Raw genomic sequence first — 16655 nt, 5'->3', positions numbered from 1 at the left:
AGATGAATGCCTTTCTGTGGGCTTTTACAGAGTGAGCACGATAAAGAAGATGGAAGTACAGCATTGAGAGGAAGACTTAAAGCTGCTGGGGAAGTAGTTAACAAGAAAAGTACAAAAAGATGCTGTAGGAACTGAGACTGTAGAGAGTTTATAGACATATGCATGAATTAAACACTTGTTTTTAACTTAGACAATTTTAAGAAGGTTGCATAGTAAGTTGGTGTTAAATTTACTGTATTTTTACTCACTGGCTACTTCTACTTGAAACATAATGCTAACAACACTTCTAAGTGTGAAAAGTTGGCTAAAATATAAATAAATAAATAAATTATATATAGAGAGAGAGATCTAGATCTATTCAGTTCATATTATTTGAGGAAAGAAAAAAACAAAAAGAAAGGGAAAAAAAAAAAAAAAGGTAAAAAGAAAGTATGATTGAAACATATCTTAGATACTGTGTGCCAGAACAGAAGATGTAAAAAAGTACAATTCTCTTTCAAAATGAGAGGTAGGTCAATAAAAAATATACTTTTAAAGTATATCCAACCTCTCTATATATTTAGAATTGAGAACGGAACTAGACCGAACTAGTCTGTTCTAGAACAGAAATGTATTGTCTTTCAGAATGTTCAATAAATGTTTTCTAAGGAAATGTATACTGTATGTCTACTGTACTGATTTCAATGATTATGGAATATCACAAGCTATATAACTTTTTCTAGTTGAGTGATTCTGCCTGGTATTCAGGAAACAAAAACAAACAAACAAACAAAAAAAACCAACAACAAAAAAACCAAACAAAAAAAACAAGAAAAAAAAGATCTTTGTTATGGAGTGAAGGCTTTTATTTCTAATATTTAGTCATTTATGGTTAGAGTGAAATATCAATTAGAGAAAGTGAAATCTGATGATATTTTTTAGAAAGGGAGAAAACTATAAATAAAGACTTTCCATTCACATGATAAATCCCTCAGAAGACAATGTGTTGAACATTAGTGTAACTTTAAATACGTTCCTAATTACCGTGAAATTACATCATTATGGAAAGACATCTGTTTAAATACTCAGCTAAATTGTGGCCTCCTTGTTCATAAAGGGAATGTTGACAGTATCTGATCTGCAGATTAGAGGTGCAGAAGTTTTTTCTGTGTTACATCAAATGTCAACGATTCTCCATCATTCCTGCTCAAAAGGGCAAAACTACAAATTAATTCCTGTCTAGACAGAAGAAATAATGGTTTTTATCTAAATTGTCTTGGGCCACTGGTGGGACATTCAATGAAAAGCTCTACTATTAATGAATAAAAAGACTTTTTTTTGTTTTTTTTTTTTTTAATTAATGAGTCATAGATATTTAAAGCTCTGCAATTCAAGGACAGAAAGCTATTAGATTTAGAGGAAGAATGGAGGAAAATAATGAGATCAGAACGGTGAGCTATTTCAGTACCTGAGAAAGGCTGCTATTCTAATTCAATATTTATCATGTGGTAGCAACTTTTAAATGAGGAATCTAAAGAAAAGATGCTTGGATTGTGGATACCATCTGGAAAATTCAGTTGAAGAGAACCATACATAAGGAAAAAATAACATTAGTAATTTAAAATATGTCTGTACACACAGATGGCAGAATTCGGAAGTGAAGATTAGAAATTAACATATTAATGGCCAGATTCTGCAGTGACTGAAATAAACAGAGCTCTGCAATAGAATTTAATAAGAGTAGAATAAACTATGTTGTCAGAAGTGGTGAGAAAAGGATGTAAATATAAATGATCACATTCTCCAGCTGATGTAGTTTTCTGCATTGTTAGCACAAATTTTACTTTAGGGGGCAAAGCATAAACACTGGCCAAGACTTCAAATCAGGAAAATAGTTCACAGAGGGAAAAAAAAATAAACAAAACAATAAATAAATAAATAAGTAAATAAATAAAATGAAAAAAAAATGCTAGCATAGGTGGTTTCACCATATTGGATTTCAGTGAATTTTATGGGTAAGACTGACAGAGAGAGATACTCATTTGTACTTGTTCATTCACTGACAAACTAGGATAGCACTGTGTCTGCTTTAATCTTCAACAAATCTATGCAGCTCAAAATGAGAAGGAAGACTTAGCTTCCTTATGATCTTCTGTTTTATGAAGTTCAGTCTGCTTTGTAAAAGGTAAGTTTTCTGCCAGTAAGATACAGTTATTGCTACATCACAGCATTTCACTGGTTTACATGATTCTGTATAAAACATTCTACTGTGCATAATTCTCTGTCACTATATTAGGGGCAGAGAGGTCCTTCAAAGGTCCTAAACATATAAACTCACCATCTCATTACAGTTAAGTTCCTAGAATTTGTAACTGAATTCAAAAAGCACTTACTTAATTAAGGGTTTATTCAGTATAAACATTTTTCTATCAAGCAAGCACATTGTTAGAACTGGAGGTGCATTTTCACATTGAATTGACATAACTCTAAGGATCATTGCACAGTGTAAGTGAATAGTGAGGTTTGAAATAGTAGAAAGATATGACCCTGAAAAAATCTTGGTTATTATTTAAAAAAGAATGTACCTGAACTACATACGTGTTATTTACTAGTTACTGGCTTTAATTAAAAGCAAATAGAAATGTGAGTATAAACGAAATTGAGAATATTTAGATAATTTTACATTATTGTTTATTTTTCTGAAATGCCATAATTAAAGTAAACACTAATTACTAAGACTGCTTTTCATTGTAACAGTGAAAAATGCACTTCGTTCTCACGCAGTTATGTTTTTACAAGAGCTCCCTCTTGTGGACATAACTGTTTCTGCATTGCAAATCAAATATTTGTAGGTCCTTTTTAAAAATAATTTTACACTGCAATTTAAAGTAACAGGAATAGCAAGAACCTAACTCTGTGTATCCATTGATGCATATAATTATAACCATAAATATTCATAAATATGAATAAATCATAGATAAAATCAGGGTATTAAAATGGTTGAAAATAGTTTTGTTTGGTTGGTTTTGTTCCATGCTTGATTGGATTTTTAAGTGTTTTTTGTCTGTTTGTTTTTTGCTAAAAGAAATACTTGAAATGATAGCCAGCTTTAAACAGATGGCAAGAACCAAATTTAGTCAGGACACTACAAGGAAACTACTGCTTCTGCTTCCTTTGTGTAGTAAATATACTACTTTACATCATAGAGTCTGTTCCTCTGGAAAAGTACAAAGCAAAGCAGATTTGGACAAATTAGAGTTTCATGATTTCTATCAAGGATCAGACATCTCACCTATAATGTAAAACTTAGACATCTGGATAATGAGAACTAAAGATCTTTAATAGGGAGAAAATAGCAGTATTGAGTCTAGTAGTAATGGGACTTATGCTCACCAATGTTTGGCAAGCAGATTAATTACACATTATTAGCCTGCTTTCACCAAATGGTGATGAAAAATCTTCAGGCAGGCTATCGGGTTTTCTTTGATGTAGTTTTGCTGCATCATGGAGTTGTGTACTGATATGTTGTTGCAGAAGTACTAAATGCAGCTCTCAGTCTTCCATACCTGACTGATGTTTGGATCCATTTATAGTTTTAGAAATTCCTTGGGATCTTCAGATGGAAGATGTTACATAACAACAGGTTATTTTCTCATGAAAGGGATCTGAAAAAGTGAGAAACCAAAAGCTACTAGTTCAAATAAGTCAAATTCTTTTCAAAATACAACAGTTTGCAGTCCAGGTGCCATTAGAATATGGCAAATGTACACCTACCATCTCAGAAATAAAAACTGTGGCAATCCTAGTAAATTAAGCAGAACTCAGAAACTTTCCTGGGCATGGAGATAAGTGGAAGAACTCACAGGCTTTCGTTATTATTTTTAACTACAGAAAAAAAAAAAACAGCTGTATTTAATCTACCAGCTGAAATTTAGATTACTGGAACATTCAACTTCCTCAAATATACACAATTGCTTGATTGCTTTCTAGTTGGTCTAGGTGAAAATTGCTCAAAAAAAAAAATGATCTAAGAACTTAATTGAACTTAATTCAAGCACAACAAACAACGATTATAATGATTCTCAAAAATAAATTACAGTTTGACAGTAAGCATCAGCAAGTAGTCAACACATTTAAATAGACAGTTTCTGAGGCTCTATATCCACTGATTTAAAACGTTCATATTTCATTCTACACAGAATAAAATACTTCTCATCACTATTTATTTAAAACTATATTAAAAAAGACTTAGCTTTGATGGAAGAGAATAAAGATGGGAAATATTTAAACAAACTGTACATACAAATCCACAGGGCCTGAAGTGATGGTTGAACTAAGGAGACATACACGAGTGATGAAGGAGCAATAATGTGAAAGGTATGACGAGATGTTAAACAGCAGTAGTCCTGCTTGTTTTTCACCTCTTAGGCAGCTGTTCCAAATTGTGCTGCCTATCCAAAGATGCTATATCCACTTTCTTGCTGTCACAGATCTTTGAATACTTAATCATTAGATGAGATAGTATGGGAGGGATTCTTTTCAACTGACTTTTGATTTGTACTGCAGATGTGAGTCTGATCAAAAATGTTTATTTTGGGATGAAATTAATCATGTCCAGCAGTATCTATTACTCCTTCATGATGGGGAGGAAATTTGGTGATCACCATATCTGATCAGGTCAAATCAGATTTGTTCTTACTTTACAAACTAGATCTAAACCAAAATGTCATTGCTCTGATTTTTGAGTTCTTTGATTACTTGAATTAATGGGCTAACACATCCATTTACTATTAATTGTAATACTACTGAAGTTGTCAACGTGCAACTAGGAGCATAAGCATATCTTATCATATTTTCAAGTAGCATTTGCATCCTCAAATATTTTAAAAATATTTTTGTCAGTTCACCTCTAGCAGCCTCAGGGTTCTATGCTGCATTTTCAGCACCATCTACATACAACTTTAAGTAGCATCTTACAAAGTGGTCAATTAGTTCACATTTTGGAGAATGTGAGAAAGCAAGAGAATCATATTATCTTACAGATCAAGTGTTTTAAGGTGTTAAGGTTTAAGTAACATGAAAATATTTTTTAAAAATAGATCACATAGGACTATTTTTTAAAAAGTAATTATAACATATATGTCTCGATATTATGTTTGGCCTAGTACTGGTGTATTGTTGTATTTGATATTGCTTCAACCTAGATAACTGTACTACTAATCCACATTTATTACTGTACTGTTTATTTTATTATTTATTTACTGCTGTACCAGATTATTTCCTTCTGCCTGAACCTGCTGGTCAGCTGTCTGTTGGCATATCCTGAATCCAGAACTCAGTGTAGTTTTCTTATGCTCTTAGTCAATCTACTTACACACAAGGATGCACTGTTCACTCATGTTCTGTTTACCCTACATCAGGATCTTCACACCTTTTTTGGAGCAGTTTCAGGCATGTCCAATCTGCAGCCCACAGGCTGCATCAACGTGGCCCAGCCCATCCTGCAGCCGCCCATTGTGTGGCTCCTCCCCACTGAGCTGCCCAGCCTGGCCCAGGCATTCACTTACCACTTAGCTACAATCAAATGCTGGTGTGCAGTTGGTGCTGACTTAGCTAAAATCAGGACATGGTGAAAGTGCAATGCAGAGTTAATGCACTGTTGTTCTTTCTGATAGTTTCTAACATGGAAATACAAATAACTTTTAAGATATAGAATGCAAATGAGGTTTCTCTGTTTAATCAGTGATAGATGAATTACACTATTGGTGGAAAAGAGCATTATTTATTTACAGATTGTTGGTAGAACGAGGCTGGGAGAGAGAAAAAAGGGAGTGGGAAATAGGAGAATAAGAAAGAAAATTCACATTAAAGTAAGCACTAAACCAAGAAAATGCAGAAGACATTCAAGTATCACCAACACGAAATGATAGTTCTGAGAATTCACACTAGGGGTTATCATTCTGAACTGTTGCAAAGCAAAAGAACTGAACTTTTCTTTACATCTGTTCCATGATCATAGATCCATAGAATCAGAGAATCATAGAATTGCTCAGGTTGGAGAAGACCTTAAAGATCATAAAGTCCAATCACAACGTAACCATACTACCCTAACTTTAACAACCTACTGCTGGAGTATTAACTCTTAAATTACTCGTGCTGTAAATGCTGTTATTATGTGGAATACCAATAGCAAAATTACAAAACCATGAACCACCATGGGGTTGTTCATAGAATCATAGAATCATAGAATCATAGAATCATAGAATCATAGAATCATAGAATCATAGAATCATAGAATCATAGAATCACAGAATCACTCAGGTTGGAAAAGAACTTCAATATCATCAAGTTCAACCACAATCTAACCATACTACCCTAACTCTAACAACCCTCCACTAAAACATCACCCTAAGCACCACATCCAAATGGTTTTTAAACAGTCAGGAATGGTGACTCAAACACCTCCCTGGTGAGCCTGTCCTGTCACCTGTCACCAGTGAGAAGAGAACAATCCCACTCTCACTGCAACCACCTTTCAGTTATTTATAGAATCATTGAATCCTAGTCCTCTCATAAAGATCATTAATAATGATATTGAATAGGAGTGGCCCCATTACCAAACCCTAGGGGACACTGCTTGTGACTCGTTGCCAATTGGGCTTAACTCCACTGTCCACAAATATTTGGGCCCAGCCATCCAGCCAGTGTTTCACCCAGCAGAGCATATGCCCATCCAAACCACAAGCAGCCAGCTTCTCCATGAGGATGTTGTGGAGGACAGTGTCAAAGGCTTTACTGGAGTCCAAGTAGACCACATTGACAGCCTTGCCTTCATCCAACAAGCGGGTCACCTTGTCATAGAATGAAGTTGGGTTTGTCTAACAGGATCTACCATTCATAAAAATGTGTTGACTGGGCCTGATCCCCTGGTTTACATTTAATTGGTCCGTGATGGCTCTTGAAATGATCCATTCCATAACCTTCCCTGGCACTGAGATGACCCAGTGGTCAATGTCTGCTTCCTTGGAGCCAGCACAGAAGAAGCTGCAACAATGAATTTTGAGGTACAGAAGTGTTTCAGCAGTTTTCCTTTCCCTCAGGAAACCCCACTGAGGAGAGTGTCTTGGCAGTGGCTTCTACCTCTTGTGAGAGAGGTTGAAGTGGTGTGGGTGTTGCTGAGGTAATGGTGGGAGCTGTAACTACGAATTTTGAGATACTGGGGGGTTGGGGCAGTTTTCCTTTCCCTGGAGAATCCCAGGTGAGGAGAATAACCTGGGAGCATTTGCCAGCTCTCACAAGAGGGGCTGAAGGGGCATCAGTGCTGCCGAGGCAACGATAGTACTTTTAAGTGCCTGAACCCCAGAACTAGAGCTCAGTAGCCGAGGTCTGCTGATTTGGAGCTGGTGCATCCAGACCCATGACAACAAAACTTGTGTTATGGGGGGTGTTTCAGCAGTTTTCCTTTCTGTGGGGACCCCCAGGAGAGGAGAATAAACCGGCAGCAGCTGCCAGCTCTCACAGTAGTGGCTGACGTGGCATGGGCCTTGCTGAGGCAATGGCAACCACACCCATACCCTTACTAAACATCTCAGGGAGACCCACAACTGTTCACCAGGTGTGGAGGGGAGATGGCAGTGTGTGTGCATGTTGTAGGCTGTTTAAATTCATAGAAACCATTAGACACCCATTCACATGAGTGTATACTATGGAGGCTTGTTATATCACCGTGCAGCAAGTGGTAAGTGCAGAGGCTGGTAAGATGGGCCAGTAATGTGGCAAGAGCAGAGACAGCATTACCAGCAACAGGACAGAGCAGTCACACCCCATTAAGGCCACCCTAGATAGTGCTAGTGAATCTGCTGCTCTGCCATGGCTGCACTCTGGAAGAAACCTAAACTTATTGCCAGGAAAAATTTGGAGACCCAGACAGAGACAATTCTTGCAGACCATCTCATGGGCTAATAGGCAATGATTTATGATGTGGGGTGTTGTTCATTTATTTGTTTATATTGTGTGTTTATTTTGCTCTACTTTTTTTTTTTCTTTTTTTTTTTTCTTTTTCTTTTTGACCTAGCTGACATCTAGCTATGCCATACACTGACAGATTTAAATAAGCAAGCAAATGTGATCATGTCGCCAAATGGTCAGACTTGCTGCAGTATGCATTTAAAATATATATAAAATAGGGCATAAATCTGTTGTTCCCAAACAGTTTGAAAACAAATTTCTTTTCAGTAAAATTGTGAATAGGTTTTTATTTGCTCCCTTAGATGTTCTTGGAAAGAGGACTGAGAACTAATGATAGGAAAACCACTGCAGTACTTCTTTGAAAGTACAAAATATAAGTAGCAGTATTTTCTCTGACTGTTAACCTAAACATCCACCAGATGTCAGTGAATACTTACAGAATCTTAAGATGCCCAAAGTTATGTTTCTAATCCAAATCTATATTTCTTTTACTGCTACAGAAGTGCAAAATTGCATATCATTGATGCTGTTGACAAAATAAAGTGGAAATTGAGGGAAAAAAAAAAAAAACAACAAAAACCACACACACACACTTTATACTGTATAAATGACAGACTGAAAAAAATGGATTTTGATCTTGTATTTTCTGTTTATAACACTATATCTTGCTATTAAATGTAACTCAAAGTTTCCATCTGTGAAAACAAATTGCAGGGCAGAAAAGATATGTGCTGTAGACACTTGGACAATTCAGATTCTTGAATGTGAGACAAGAGGAAAGGAGAAGGGCAAAGTTAAGGAGGCCTAGAATAGTTCAATATTAATAAAAGGTTAAGGGATTATTTTATTGCTAGCTTGAAGTATGTGGCATAATATTGTGGAAGGGTTCAAACTTCTCAGAAATGCAGAGGTGTAGGTTATAAAACAATGGTTTTAAGAATCAAGTTGAGAAAATTCTGATTTGATTATAGGGGGAGAAAAAGGTTAAGTGAAAGTAATCAGACATAGGAATGAGTTGCTCAGAAGTGTGTGGTATCTCTGTCTTCAGAGATGCTCAAGCTGTTAATTAAAATTTTCAACTTGAGAACCTCAAGTGTGAACCGTGAGAACCTCATCAAACTTCAAAGCTAGATTCAGCTTCAAAGTTGATCTAGCAGATAGAGAACCAAATGATGTACAAGCATCTCCTCTGGTTTTATTTCAGTTATATCTCCGTTTTCCTAGAAGCAGGATTAAGTCACTTGAAATGCCATTAGTCTCCTATCTACGGACAACAGAACTATAGATTCCACTAACGTTGTAAGTGTCTAAATTTAAATGTCTGTACATAGGGTTTAATTCAGTCTTTAATTCAGTCTATATTCCTAGGTTACAACTTTATTATCACAGAGAATCACATAGAAAGCTTAAGATTAGTAGGGATGTCTGGAAGCCTCCTGGTCCAAATCTCCCTACTCAGGTGTCATGGTTTTGTAATTTTGTAATTACAAAATCATGACATCAGGGGACACTTAGAGCAGCTTGCCCTGGACAATGTCCAGATAGCTTTTGAAGATCTCAACAGAGACTACACAGTCTCTCTGTGTAACTTGTTTCCTGCCACCTACGTTCCAGTTTGAATTTATGAATTTACTGGGGAATAATTTCATTCATGATTGTTTTTCCAGCCTTTTAAAAATTCTTCAGATTAAAATTAAAATTCTGACAACATATCTTCCCATAATTTCTCAAATGTTGGTAATTATTGATTCCTGACATAATAAATCTTACCATATGTTATATAAAGATAAATGTATACTGGAGTGGTAACATGATTTTTTACCATGGTTTTGAAAACAGTGATGAGTAGACCAAAAACCATACTAGGTCAACAACAGTACTATTTTTTGTTTTATTTCTTTCCTGTCTGTTCTGTGTCATACATGGATACATGTTCTATCTATATATTTTATATATATATATATATATATATATATATATTCTATCTATATATTCTATCTATATATTCTATTCTATCTATGATTCTATTCTATATTTATCAGTGCCTTATATGACTTAAAGATATAAGAACGTACACAACCCTTAACTGAAATGTAGGAGAATCCTACATTTTAATATTGTTTGATTCATAGAAAGGACGCACAGTCTTATGATAGTTATCCCTGAAGTAATCTCCATAGAGGCTGTGAACAACTACAGTGATGTTCACTATAGATTTTCTCTAGAGAGGACAAAAATTGCAAAGAGAAGCCATGGAAGTGCTTAATACTAGCTGATAATGGACTGTGTTCTTCTTCAGGGATGTACTCATTCAGAGTAACAGCTTCTATTTGTACACCTCGGGCAAAACATTAGAGGTATTAGAATAGTATCCTGACAAAACCAGAATGTAATTTTGCATCAGAATAATTGAAATCCCATATGATGACTGTTCCAGTCCTTTTACTGTCTCTGCTTATCTGTATGAACAATTCATAGTCTGCTTCCTTGTTTTACTCTGGAGATATAACAATTTTTGTTTGTAACACCTCTTCAAAATCCGCCCATTTTTAACTTCAGTCCAGACTGTCCTAACAGTTTCCAAGAGTGTTTTGACACATAGCTTTTATTTCCTTTTAATAATTTAATAGAGAAAATCTTACCTGCTGTATATTTATTTTCTACTATATAAATAGTGCTTTACAGAATGCTACATTTGTAAACACTTGAACTGTGAAGCACAATCTAAGACACAGTAATATTATTGTCAGTGCTACCTTATACAACCTATGTGTATTTTCCTAGTAAATAAAAATATATATGTACATTACTTAACACTTCTGTGAAATGAATATGATCCAATGAAAAAGGCAGACCTTTAGAGCTTGATTAATTCATTATATGAGGTATTGTGAAGGCTGATAGCTATAGAAATGTTGGATATTCAGGACTTTTAAAATACTAAACTATAGTTTTTTGGGTTTTGTTGTTGTTGATATTTTTGTTGTTTTTTTAATGATATAAACAAATTCTAGGGATCAACTCATTTAGTTCTATATTAAACATATATTTGTCTTTTATAAATACAAAGAAAAAATGTGGAAATTCAGTCAGTGTTGTCAACAAACTGCTACTTAAAGCAATTACAAATGTTTTTGCAGCGGTCATGCTTATATTCTTTCTTCTTTGCACTAGAAGTTTCAGTTAAATATTTGTGAAAGTTCCTATGTCACTTCTAGTTAAGGGTATGGAAATCTATTAATAACATACCATTGTTTTAGTTGTTTTTTGAGCAGGGCTATACAGAGCCAAGTATATTTCAATTTTTCAGCTTCTTATGCTGTCCTGCCAGTAGGGGGGCTGGGAAAGCACACAAAGTTGGGAGGGGACAGAACCAGAATAGCTGAAATAAGCATGCCAAATGGATATTCCGTACCATATGACATAAGATGGAGGAATTGGCTGGGGCAGGGCAGCCACTGCTTAGAAACTTACACATTGGCTGGCAGGTGATGAGTGACTGCTCTGTGAATCACTTGTTTTGCATTTACATATATATATAAACTTATACACGTGTATTTGTTTACATATTCATAATTCCTGTCATTTCTCTCTTTTCGGTTTTACTAAACAATTTTCATCTCAACCTTCAAGTTCTACTTTTTATTTCCCATTTTTCCTTCCCATCCCTTTGTTAGCAGGGAGAGTGAGTAAAAGGCTGTGTAGTGTTTAGCTGCTTGCTGGATTAAACCACAACACCTCAGCAGGTCCCTGCTCCAACTTCCTGCTCAGAGACAGTCAGCTGTGAGGTCAGACGAAGTTTGCACAGGGCTTGATCCAGAAAAATCTAAAAATGTTCAAGACTGAGTTCCGTGTGATCTCTTTGGACAATCTGTTTCACTACCTAATGGTTCTCATGAGGAAAAAAATATTCTCCTTATATCCACTGTGAACCTCTAGTTTGAAAATATGCCCTACTGTCTGTCTTCCTCTTGCCACACACATCTGTGAAATGTCTGGGCAAGGACTCCAGACGTGACCATCCTGGCTGCCCTCTACTGAACTTGCTCCAGTTTATCAATGCCTTTCCTGAAGTGCTGGACCCTAAACTAGTTACAGTGTTAGCCTTAGTGAGTACCGAGTAAGAGGTAATTATCCCTCCTTTGATCTCCTGCTTGTGCTCCTGTTGAGACAACTTCATCACTGCTGCCAGAGCTTATCGCTGGTTAATGCTCAGCACTGTGTTTCCAAAGGGTTCTCAACATCTTTTCCACAGTTGCTCCACAGTCACTGCCATTGCTGGGGGGAATTCCTTCCCAAAAATAGGAATTTACATTTGTTCTTTTTGAGTTTCATGAAGTTCCTATTGATTTACACCTCTATCCTGTCTGTCCTGAGCAGCTACACTGCCTGTAGGCATATTGACTATTCTTCCTAGACTGATGTCATACACAAACTTTCTGTTACAGCACTGTGTCACTGATAAAGATGATGAATGGGACAGGTGCTGATATGGACCTTTCAGTTACTGCCCTCCAGGGAAACTACAATGCATTAACTACACTTTTGGTCTAATTATGCAGCCAGGATTTAATCCATCTATTTGTCAATCCATTCATACTCTAACATCTTAAATTAGATACAAAAATGTTTCAAAATGGGTTGAAAGCCTTGATTTTCAAGTGATATCTGCTTCTGCTTTCTCATCCACAAATCCAGTCATTTGGACATATAAAGTAATCATGTTGTTCAGATCTATCTTATGTAAATCAATACTAATTGTCATTTTTTCATTCACATTCCCAAAAGTGTGTTTATTATTTTTTCCAAGCAGCAAAGTGAGGCTGCCGAACAGGGAGTAAGAATGAGCAAGAAAATGAAAAATTGCAGTTATACAGTTCACAAACAGGAAAACTTACATTAGGTTTATCTAACTTGGCTTTAAGTGTCTCAAAGTTGTGTAACTAAGTCTGATCCTAAAATCTTTACAATCATTGCCTAGAAATAGAAACTCCAGATGATTTTTTCTCTGTAATGCCTTAAAATGGGATGAACTACCCTCCAGAAGTTTCTGTTTCATTAAATATAGAAGGACTTGATGTGGTCTGTATTAGACAGCTGGAGTTGGATTCAATTCATACAGTAGGTGTCAAATGTACGGTTGCACTTGACTCTGTCTACAGTCAATGAAAGCTTCAGAATTCAGTGTATACCCCTCACATAGGGGTATATTGACAATTATGATGCCCTAGGGTATCTGAGATATCTGTAACCACCTGTTATGCAGGACTTATTGGAGTTATTTTTTTATTCATATTCTTCTCAAGTGGTAATTGAAGGTCAGACAGGATACCCCAAGGCATCTCAGATACAAAATACCAAAGTGTAGGCAACTGAATGAGCCACTAATCAACAGTAAAGAGGTCCAGAGAGACATTAACTTAATCTCAAAAGCAAAATTCTGTATGCAGACAATGAAATTTGTTTCCAAAATTTGAAACTGCAGCTGATGCTTAACTTTTACCCAAGTTAAAGCAGATGTATTTCAACTATTACAGGGACCTCTATGTCTCACATCAGCCTTCAGCAGTTCTCATCATGACTTATCATTAACAATAATATAAGCCATAGAATGTTCAACTAGAGATAAAATTCTTCCCCTGACTTCTCCCTCATGCAAAGGACTAAATTGGGATTCACCTGAATGCACTGCTGCAGCAGTGTCACACTAGTAGGTAGTTCAGCTCCACCACACTGTTCTATCACTCCTTTCCCATTACCTCTTTGTCACTGTTCCAAGCTTACATAGTGCCCTAAACTAAGCTGAAGTGTCATCTGTGAGTGCTAGCTGGCCTTGAAAAAGCCACACGGTGTTGGTGATAATCAATGTAGATGACTTTAGGTCTATTCCCTGACACTCTGTAGTTTATCAGTGTGAATATGATTTATCAGCACTTTGACATTCCATTGTGCATAATTTAATAGGGACACTGATTTGCAGAAAAGATTGTCAGTAGAACAGAGGCAAGAATAATATCTGCAATTCATATGAAATCTCTGTCTGGGAGGTTTGTTCTGATTGACAATGGAAATTAATTTCTCTAAAACCACAATTCTCTACAGAAGAGAAAGCTTGTTGTCTGGGCTATTCTCAGAGGTTTCAGAGTCATTCACTTCCTGGAAGTCTGTGTGGGTCAATGTGTAGCATTGTAATTGGAAGATACACTTCATTTTTAATTCAGGAAGAAGGTCTGCACCTCAGTTATATTCTACAGAGTTCTGAATTTTCTGTCAGCTACTAGAAGTGCTCCTTAGACTGTTTGAAGTCATAGATTTCACATTTCCATCTCATTGTAATATAACTGAAGAGTAATGTCATCTCAATCACAGTAGTTCTAATATCATATGTCCTCTCAGGACATTTCTCTACATGAAGCAAGCATCTTTGGTAGATAAGAACACACATGCTTTTTGCTGAAAAAAAATTCCCTGTCCCCCTCTTCCACCCTCTCTCCACCTACCACCTACCCCCCTGCCCCCCCAAACAAACAAACAAACAAAAAACCCAACACTTTTATATATAATATAAATTGTGAAATAACTAAGAAATAACTAAGAACTATATGCAGCATACAAATATGTTACAGAAACAAATGGAATTAAGGAGTTATATTTGTGTTGGATTATTTCTACAGTGCCAGTTTGTTCCAGAGATGCTAACTTTCCACTAGAGGACATGTTATTCCATACCAAAGAAGCAGTGAAGCAAGCATAATGCCATGGGGCTGACAATGCCAACATAGCTGATATTAACAAAATATTTTTCAGAGTTTGTAGAGGAAAAAAAAAACCATATTTTTCCAGTGAGTTCAACGTAACCTTTTTCATCACATTAAAACATGAGATTTGTCACAAATTTTTAAACACTTTCTATAGAATAAAAATTGCGTACCAACAGTGATGGGTAATACTCTGATAGTACTCATCAAAATTTGTATCAAGTTTTGGTGTTGTTTATGGGACATCTGGCTTGTGGTGTGGTTTATGAGACCTAATCCAAGGTATCCCTTCTTCTCTCCCTCTTTTTAATTTCCATTTTCCAAATAGCCTAGACTATTGATTTTTGGAAATGAAATTGGCTATGCCGATATATTCAAAGGTATTATAATTTTTTCCAGCAGTAATATACATTGTTTAAGTAGTTACTAGATAAAAAGGGCTAGTAATGTTACCTAGCATTCACATATCTCTAAGAAAACCAAAAGAAGGTTATGTGTACAACTTCATCATTTAACAGTGACATTCTAGTACTGCTTTGGCATTCTGTACAATTTTTTGTGGCTTTTATTCACACAACTTCAAATTCTGGTGGTTTTACAAGTAGTGAATGGTACTGGTATAGAAAAAGCAGTACCTACATTAATCATTTACTAACCACTGCCTTTCAGTAGTACTCTAAATGATTAATGAGAAATGCGTGGATCTTTCTCAAGTATAGTAGAATCATTTGGAAGACAGACCTTGAATTAATAACTGAATGTAGGTAAACCCCTCATCTTCCAACAAGACAATGTAGTATTGCACCTGTTCACATTAACCTCAGTAACAATCAGTACTAAAAAGTCATCCCTAAAAAGGACTTTTTCAGACCAGGATACCTGAAAAAAATATGAGGATTATATCACAATTAAATCTTAGGATTAGTATTCCATGTTCTCAGGTGATATTTGACAGCACGGAGTGGTTTGCAAGGGCTTGCACATCCATACAGTAAAGAGACTAAATGAGACTTAATTTATACCTAAGATTTCTGTTTGGAGTGCCTATGGAGTAAACTTGACTAAGAACTATACCTGTGTTAAATCTTAAAGGTAATTTGCTGCTTGAATTCAAAGAACAGCTTTGGAGAAAATGAGCATACACTGCAGCTTATCAGAGGTGAGTGCTGTATCATCAAATTATCTGATGGTATGCATGCATACAAAATGCATCAAATATCTTTTATGAAATGTTGAAGCACAAATAAATATGATCAATTTTCTTTAAATGCTGCAAAATTGTGTGTAATTTCAGTTAAATTATTTAAAAGACCTTTATTTTGCTAGGCTATATTTTGCCTTGATTTCCTACATTTTTCTAGTGTTCAGTGTTCAGGTTTTAACATGCGGCACAGTTTCAAAATGTCCTGAGAATAATTGGTGGACTTCATAATTTATGCTTGAAAATACTTACATTTCCAAGATTAATAACTGGCATGACAGAGAACAAACAAACAAATAAAAAATTCATGAAATTTAATTTAATTCTAAAAATGTTATGTGAACTTTAGTAAATTTTTACATTACAAATTTAAAAACTGTTTTATTTATGTCACTACAACTCCTTATAGTATTATTTTTTTCAATAGCCATAGGGTTTTTCTCCTTGATTACCTTAAATAAATAGATACAACTGATTTCAACAAGTTTCATCATTATCACCCTTATCTGTCAAAGTCTAATTATATACCACAGCAGTAAGTGTAGAAAAAGAAAACTTGTTTTCTTTTTTCAACAAAGATGACAGACATTCAGCATGCCATGCACTCACTTAACCAACTGTAGTGCTAGCAACATTACTGAATGTATTTGAAAAATAGAGAAATATGTATGTCAGAAACACATAGGAGAAAATGCGGTATTTTAACATAGTCTGTTGTTGTCTGTCTGAACCTCAAACAGGTAAGAGTG

The sequence above is a fragment of the Coturnix japonica genome, chromosome 1, assembly GCF_001577835.2.
Source record: "Coturnix japonica isolate 7356 chromosome 1, Coturnix japonica 2.1, whole genome shotgun sequence".
Lineage (NCBI taxonomy): Eukaryota > Metazoa > Chordata > Aves > Galliformes > Phasianidae > Coturnix > Coturnix japonica.
This window is presented reverse-complemented; position numbering follows the sequence as displayed.